The 9,405-nt window shown below is 34.8% G+C and overlaps 1 pseudogene; it reads left to right on the forward strand.

The window, feature by feature from the left end:
* The first annotated feature begins 3,480 nt into the window (after positions 1-3,480).
* LOC110306709 overlaps positions 3,481-9,405 on the forward strand; it is a 17,692-nt pseudogene continuing 11,767 nt past the window's right edge.

Consider the following 9,405-nt stretch of genomic DNA (forward strand, 5'->3'; position numbering starts at 1 on the left):
TCTGCTTCCCTAACTAATGCAGTCTCAGGTCCCGCGCAATTGGATTGGAGCAGAAGCTGTGTTCCACTCACCAGCAGTCCCAAAATCCTGGGCGGGGTTCCTGGGTAGCTGGCGGGTGTCAGGCAACCCTGTGCTCCCGCTACCCTGGCGCTGATCCAGCCGGATCTTGGATATTTTCATTGACACTATATCCTATATTTTTCAATTCCTCACTTTCAGCCTACATTTTAGTCACTTGAGTTTCAATAACATGATTTTTATTTATAAATTTTAGTTTTCACCAAGGAGCTAAAGGGGTCTGCAACCCTATAGGAGGAACAACAATATGAACTAACCAGTGCCCCGGAGCTCGTGTCTCTAGCTGCATATGTAGCATAAGATAGCCTAGTTGGCCATCATTGGGAAGAGAGGCCCCTTGGTCTTGCAAACTTTATATGCCTCAGTACAGGAGAACGCCAGGGCCAAGAAGTGGGAGTGGGTGGGTAGGGGAGCAGGGTGGGGGAAGGTTTAGGGGACTTTGGTATAGCATTTGAAATGTAAACAAAGAAAATATGTAATAAAAATTGGAAAAAATCTTTAAGAAATTGTGTAAGTACAAAAGTTAAAATATTGCAGAAAGACATATTAATAAGGACAACATTTTGAGGACATTGTAGTGTTTGTCCATTTACAAATGTGAAACTTAATATGCCATGCAAAATTTTCAGTAAATCTCAGAAAATTGAAAGGTAAACATGAAATGGGGAAGTAAAGAAAGCAAGTGTTATATTATAAAAAAATTATGACTAGATTTGTATCTAAGGTAATAATAATACATAATAACAAGTCCATTTGGAGTGTTTCAAGTTTTAGAAAATCTTCATCACAGAAAGCAGTAAAGGAAAACAATGGAGATATGATTCAGAATGTTGGACCTGATTGTTCTTATTCTCAGAGGCAAAGATAGTTCATAACTTACAACAGGTGTTCAACCCTGAAATTGGAATGTAATTAACTGGGGTAACAAAGCTGGTGAAAGACTCTGGAGATATTAAAAGCTATTCTGAAAATGGAATGTAAGTGATGTGGATTTGTTTATGACTCCCCTTAGAATTTGTGCTTGCCTCACATCGTTCCCTTCCTTCCCAGTGGACTGAATGCGGTATTGCCTCACTGCTTTCTGAGCACTCAATAAAAATTCAAATTCAGATCAGGGATTGGTGAGAAAGAAAGTACCTCATGATATCCATAACCCCTTTCTCACTGAGGTGTCTTGGGATTAGTTATGTCAATAATCATTTGAAACTCTCAAAAATAGAGTTTGTGAGTGAGAACTGGCTGGGAGCTTAACTAAGCATAGAATAACCTTGTACTGAAAAGGAAGAAATGTTTAATTCATGAAGTAACTAAATTTGATTCTTATACCTTTCCACATACCACGCTAAACTGATAATGAATAAGTGTCTATGCAAATGGGATAGAAGTCTTCAATATTATTTGTTTCACAATTTTATTAGATGTAAAATGAAGCTACCTTTCGATTCCCTATAAAAAAAATCCATGTTGGATTTATCAGTAGTTTTATATTCCAGAAATATCTTTCTAACATATCAAAAGCTAAATAAGAAAATAGAAGGCAGGTATGTTAGTATTTCTCAATTTTAAATGTTCTAAACAACCTCCTAGGTCCCCAGAAGTGAATATTGTGCTTTAACATACCTGAAATTTTCAATGAGTTTCTATACCTAACATCATTGGTGAAGTGATATGAATAACACAGATGAACAGATCATAGCTTGATGGGTAAATACACTGCTGATTAAATAGTTTTATAAATATTTTCTAGAAGGACATCTTAAAATTCATTTGTTGCTTTTCAAAACACAGTGTCAAAAACATTCTTGAATTTGGGAGATACCTTCCAAATACTAAAATAAAAATAAAATAAGACAAATGTTTTTAACCAAGGAATAGAACTCTTTTAACATTTAGTCACTGTATACAGTTGAAAAATGAAACAAGTAAATTATCAAAAATATTGCTTCTAAAAAACCAGATTAGATTTATTGAGCCATTTAGGATGTGCACCAATAAATACCATGACCAATGTCTGATATAAAAAGATGAAAGCAGATCAATAGACTTTTAATTTTTTATTTTGCTTTGCTTTGCTTTGTTCTATGTTGTTTTGTTTTTTTTTTTTGTTTTGTTTTGTTTGTTTTGTTTTAGACAAGGCCTCATTCTCCATGCTTTGGAACTCACTGTGGAACACAGACTGGTCTGGAGATCAGGGAGATTTGCCTGGCTTTGTATTCTAAGAACTAGTCTTAAAATCATGTGTTACCTTTCACCACTGAAAAAGCAGATGCTTTATTCTTAAGGAAATATGAATTCTTTTTAACATATATACTACACAGACATCTGCATGTGCAAAACATGAATTACTGCATACCTCTATTCTCATGAGTTTGTATAGAACCCTGCATTCATGTTCATTTATTTCATTTGCTTTGAAACTCAAGTATTTCAAAATTATTATGCATTACGTATAGACACAGATACAGCATACAGTATTTAGAAATCAAATGAAATGTTATCCTTTATATTAGATTTAATTACAAAATTCATTTCAATCAATAATTTAAAGCTTGTCAGGATGTTTTAATATCCATAACTTATGGATTCTTGAAATTGAAAATATAAGAAATTAATTCTAGTGATTAATAAAATAAATAAGTAATAATGAATGCTTCATCATTTTAGTGTGTATATCAGATACAATATTTGCTTTGCATTTAATACTGTAATGACTATATACAAAATGGAGTAAGAAATAACACCATTTTCTCTGCCTGTAGTAGTCAAAGGTCTTACCACAGAAAGAAGATATATCTCAAGTGTAGATACTCAAATCAATTGAAATCAAAATTCTGTAGCATAATATAATTCTAATATTCCTGTGATGAAATTGGAATTGGAGAGTCAGGAAAATTCTCAGATATCATGGACCAGTCTGGCATATTCAGCACAATAGCAGGACAGCTTCAACAGAGTAAAAGTGAGGAGTGATGCTAGAGATTGTCCTATGATGTTCAAGGGAGTATGGGTCATTCATACATCCCCTTATAGATGCACTTCATACAAAAATAAACAAAAAGAATTCATTGTAAAACCAGAGGAAAATTATGCTATTTCTGATGATTTGTACCCACATAAAGGTTCCAGATAAAATGTACTGATAACCTCTAGAGGTTAATTTCAACACCAGAGAGAATAGTTTATGGTTACTAAGTCCCATATGGCAACATAATACTATCATAGAGGTCAATAGCACCTTGGAACATGTCTTTGGCAGTGGTATAAACATTGTAGCCAAATCCTTTACTGAAATGGAATGCAGGGTTTTAGACTCTTCCATGAAAGTGAATAAGCTATAATGTATATTCGTGCATTTTTAAAATGTTTTCCAAGAAAGAAGTCAGCCAAACAGGAATGGGAATGATGGGTCACACATTTCATGAATATGAACAAAAAGACTTAATACATAAGTCCAAAAACAGGCAGCATTTACCAACAGGCAAGGGACAAGTCCCATTGAACAGTTTCTGTGTTCATGTATGTTTAACGCCACTGGAAAATATTTGTATGTATTTATATTTGTTTGATTCTTTTTTAAAAAATTACCTGGTTTTGCAGTAATAAGTTATTAAGGGGACCATATATGTATGAGCATAATTTCTGGAAAGTTTTGTAAAGAGAACTTCCAAACTGCTTCTCAGTTGAGTTTTTCTCCAACAGAGAACCAAATTAGCAATTATATAAAGACCTTTCTCCCTCCTGGGCTATACAACAGCTATGAATGAAAATACCTGTAAAGATGTTTCTGAAAATGCTTATTGACTGTTTAGCACATCAATGATGTAGAAGGCTTAGAAAGTTGGAAGTGCAAAGACAAATGATCTTAACATCCTTTAAACTCATCCATTGCTTTTGTTTGTATACAACTGTACTGGCTAGTTTTGTGTCAACTTGACACAGCTGGAGTTATCACAGAGAAAGGAGCTTCAGTTGAGGAAATGCCTTCATAAGATCCAACTGTAGGGCATTTTCTCAATTAGTGATCAAGGGGGAAAGGCCCCTTGTGGGTGGGACCATCTCTGGGCTGGTAGTCTTGGGTTCTATAAGAGAGCAGGCTGAGCAAGCTAGGAGAAGCAAGCCAGTAAAAAACATCCCTCCATGGCCTCTGCATCAGCTCCTGCTTCCTGATCTGTTTGAGTTCCAGTCCTGACTTCCTTGGTGATAAACAGCAGTATGGAATTGTAAGCTGAATAAACCCTTTCTTCCCCAACTTGCTTCTTGGTCATGATGTTTATGCAGGAATAGAAACCCTGACTAAGACAACAACCTAAAATCTTTGGGAGCATTAGGCAAATCATTTGTAATATATGAACAGATCTCTAATTCCAATAATCAAAGTATTGCCACCAGAGAGCATCTTAAGGCCTAGAATAAAATTGTCTTGGCTTTTGTTCAACTATGCTACCTAATATTCTTACAAATGTATTTGAAAAGTTTGTTGTTGTATGAATTTCTTTGTTCTATTACTTTAAAGTTCATGATTTTGCTACCACACTAGAATAGGGTATTTATAGAGAACTTAACCTCTCTTCTGGTCACATATTTGACTCCATAATATATCATTTATTTTTCTTTCTTTATTGAAAATAAGTGTTTTGCTATACAATATATTCTGATCAAGATTTCTCATTCCTTATTTCATCTCCAGAATTTTCCTACCTTCCCAACAATCCAATACCATGCCTTATCTGTCTCAACTTGGAAAGGATACAAACTATAATAAATCAAAACTAACAAAAAAAATAAAACCAAAGAACTGAAGAAGTTAGACTCCAGAGAATCAAATAACCCTATTAAAAATGGGGAACAGAGCTAAACAGGGAATTCTCAACTGAGGAATGTCAAATGGCTGAGAAGCACCTAAAGAAATATTTAACTTCCTTGGTCATCAGGGAAATGCAAATCAAAATGACCTGGAGATTTCACCTCACACCAGTTAGAAATGCTAAGATCAAAAACTCAGGTGAAAACAGATGCAGTCAAGGATGAGGAGAAAGAGGGACACTCCTCCATTGTTGGTAGGAATGCAAGTTGGAACAACCACTCTGGGAAACCATCTGGCAGTTCCTCAGAAAATTGGACATAGTACTACCTAAGGAACCAGCTATCATCACACTTGGGCATATATCCAAAAGATGCTCCAATATATAATAATGACACATGCTCCACTATGTTCATAGCAGCTCTATTTATAATAGACAGAAGCTGGAAAGAACCTAGATGTCTTTCAACAGATGAATGCATATAGAAAATGTGGTACATTTACACGATGGAGTACTACTCAGCTATAAAAACAAATGACTTCATGACATTCTCAGGCAAATGGATGGAACTAAAAAATATCATCCTGAGTGAGGTAACACAATCACAAAAGAACACATATGGTATGCACTAACTTATAAGTGGATATTAACCCAAAATCTCGAAATACCCAAGATACAATTCACAGAACACATAAAGCTCAAGAAGTTGGAGGAGCAAAGTGTAGATGCTTCTGTCCTTCTTAGAAGGGGGAACAAAATAATCACAGAAGGAAAAGCAGAGACAGTGTGGAGCAGAGACTGAAGGAAAGCCCATCAGGAGACTGCCTCACCTAAGGATCTAACCCATATACCATTACAAAACATAGACACTATTGTGGATTCCAAGAAGTGCATGCTCACAGTAGCCTGATATAGCTGTCTCCTGAGATGCTCTGCCAAAGCCTGAAAAAATAAAGAGGTGGATGGTTGCAGTCAACCACTGGACTGAGCATAGAGTACACATGGAGTTACTCTTGGCACTAGCAGCATTTATAGCAGAGGATGGCCTTGTTGGGCATCAATGGGAGGAGAGGCCCTTGGTCCTGTTAAGGCTAGATATTCCATTGTAGTTGAATGCCAGGGTGGGGAGGTGGGAGTGGGTGGGTGGGGGAACACCCACATAGAAGCAGGAGGATGGGGATGGGATAGAGTAATTCTGGAGGGAAACCTTGAAAGTGGATAACATTTGAAAGGTAAATAAAAATATATCTAATAAAAAAGTAGAATCCATATTTATGTTCATTTTTATGAACTTTCTTTATGAAACATCACACTGAATCTATGTGCTATGATACTTTTAGTATTTAAAAATATATAGAATGTTATTAATAATAAAAGTAAACAATAATAAGAAGTTGCTGTGAAAAGGACTATTCAGTTAACAGAAATAGGCATCATCTCATAAGTATGTGATTTATTACTTGTGATATAGTTTTGTTTTAAATTGTACCATATAAATGTGTTTCTATAATAAAACATCACTATATAGTCAAAGAACTATATATAAAGTAACTCATTTAAGCAATCAGTTTAATAAATAAATGGAAACACAAAAGGCATGCTTTATATTAATGACAAATTATTTCATGTGTAAAAATGAGAAATGCCATTTCTGAGAAGGAATAATTTAATACATGTGTCATGTAAAATTTCCAAATAAGAAAATAATCACAATTTAATAACATTTAAGGTACACCTTAAAGAAAACAGAAGTAATTCCTATAAATGAATGAAGACGCATAAAAGACTGACAGAAGGAATATCTCCTATGATTCATATAAGACATACAATAATAAAAATAAAAAGTATCATTTATCAGAGCTGATATGTCTAAACTATCAGATACTACAAGTGTCTAAACTACATCTGTATGCATTTTTTTTTCCTTTGTAATTGATACCTAAGCTCATCTGAGTTACTGTCAATTGTGTTACACCTGATATGGGTGTCAAACATGGGTTAGTAAGCACTAATCCATGTTCTAGACTTAAATTCAAGTTTAATTATGTAATCTATTTTACAGGAATCTGCTATAAGACTACCATAGACATTTAAGTCTAAAATTATTTTTCTTACCATAGCTGATAACCCACATATCTCCCTCGTGCTTTCTTCCATCCCAGGACTACATGTATACATAACTACAAAGTTTTAACAATTACCTACTTTATTCATAATTAGTCAGTGTCATTTGAAACCTCTCTTTTCAATGTGTCATGTGAATATTACAACTGTCTGTATGTCTATACAAAAACTGATTCTTGGGGAGGATTTTGCCAAATAGAAGAGGTACCTTATTGGTACTGTGCTACATATACATATTGAACCAAGAACTGTATGTTTTAGGGAAGGCCATAAGAATATCCAGAAAGTGAATGTAATTGTCTGAAATTCAGGCTACTGAGATGCCTCATTAGCATGGAGAGGCATTCCTGGTGCTGTATAAGAGATTGACTGCTCATGATGCCTCAATGCATACATAGAGCCAGGGAGAGGATCAGCTCTACTCTGTGTCGCAAATCTCTGATATTGCTTAGTTTTGAGCATGTAGAAAGAACAAAAGTTTCAGATAACTGTTAATTATATTATATTTTTACAGAATAATCATTTTACACATATAGGAAAGGGCTGTTAACAGGAGTTTTCAAAAATAGCCTCAAGTCACTTTATTGTTCAGTCTTTTGCTGACTGATTAAATAGTGTTCAAAAGCATTTCCTCTCATCATGAACCATAAGTAATTGATTAGAAATGCATATAGTATCACATCTGTTTCCCAAAGATGCTCTTTAGTAATTATTTTTGGCGTACTGTTATAGGCATGTCATTGATATTCTACAGAAGTATTCAGACTTGTTTATAAATTCATCCCATGTTAGTGTATTCATCAAAGGTCTCTGATATCCTAAACAACTCACTGTATACTAGAGTGGTAGACAAATTGATTAATCATAGTTTTTGTTTAAATCTTAATGTTTATTTTAGTTTGAATACCTAATGTCTTGAAGTCTTTATAGAAAATTCAAATAGACTGAATGTCTCCCAGTAGTAAAAGCAAAAAATGTCTTACAGAAAGACCAACCATTTATACTGTGTACATCTTCTTGTGATATTAGAATGTCCTTATATTTCAACTGTTTTTTTTTTTAATTTTACTAGGGGTGGATCATTATCTTTAATTATGAAAAATCAAAATAATTGCTGCTAATATTTTTTTTTCATTTTTAAGGATGGGTTACAGTCCTGAAAAGATAGAGTCTGGGCTTATCTTAGTCATTTCTCCACTTTCATGAATGAGATACCGTGGCAGTGCAGATTATAAAAGAAAGTGTGGACATCATTCCATGACAGCACTCATGGTGCAGTAGCACTAGCTGAGAACTTCCATCTGATCCACAAGCACAGAAGCACAGGCAGAGAAAACATGTGCACACACATACACACACACACACACACACACACATACACAGGAGGGAGAAGGAGAGAAGAGAGCTAATTGGGAATGTCAAAATGCAAAGCCCATTGACCTACCTCTGACAAAGTCATAGCTTCAGATCTCTCATGATGTGCTTTGAATAAAAATGTCCCCATAGGCTCTTAGGATTGGGCCATTAGGAGATAAGACCTTGTTGGAGAAAGTGTGAGTTTGTTGGAGGAAGTGTGTCATTGGTGGGCAGGACGGATGTTTTGAGATTTCAAGTGCTCAAGCCCTGTCCAGTGTCACACTCTCCTCCTGCTGCTTGTCAATCTGATTAAAGTACTCTCAACTACCTCTTGAGTGTGATGCATGCCTGTGTGCCACCATGTTTAACAATGGACTAAAGCTCTGAAACTGTAAGCAAGCTCCAATTAAATTAAATGCAATTCTTTATAACATAGCCATGGTCAATATGTCTCTTCACAGCAATAGAAATATTAAAATGCTTCCCAATTATTTTGTCCACCTGGAGACCAAGCATTCAAATGTATGAGCCTATGGAGTACACTTTCATTATAACTCCACAGGGTTCAAGTCATGTTTCCCTTTTTTAAATGTTATGATTTGGTATGTATTATTTCTATTCAAGGAAAGCAGTGCAACAAATATATAATTATTACAATAAATTAAAAAATATTTTTCAAGTCTCTGATTTACAAAGCCAAAATACTACCCACTCTTCTAGGCTAGATGACATGTGCATCTTCAAATACCAGTTCATTGATACAAAATTAACAACTTATTTCTTTTTACTGTATAAACAGACACATGTTTTTCCAACAACAGAGAAGTGATTAAATATAAAGATTTTATTTCTCAGTTTCTTATACTTTCTGAGATTGAAAGCATATGGCAAACAGAATATCAGTATTCATATTGGTGGACTAACTGCTAATGATTAAGGAGCCAACCAGAGTAGCTTAGGAAAAATTCAAATTCTGTTACAAGTATGGTTTGGTCTGATATTTTAGCAGAGAGAGAAAGAGAGAGGAGAGAAGAAAAGGGAGGGG

Source organism: Mus caroli, chromosome 2 (assembly GCF_900094665.2).
Source record: "Mus caroli chromosome 2, CAROLI_EIJ_v1.1, whole genome shotgun sequence".
In the NCBI taxonomy this organism is placed as follows: domain Eukaryota; kingdom Metazoa; phylum Chordata; class Mammalia; order Rodentia; family Muridae; genus Mus; species Mus caroli.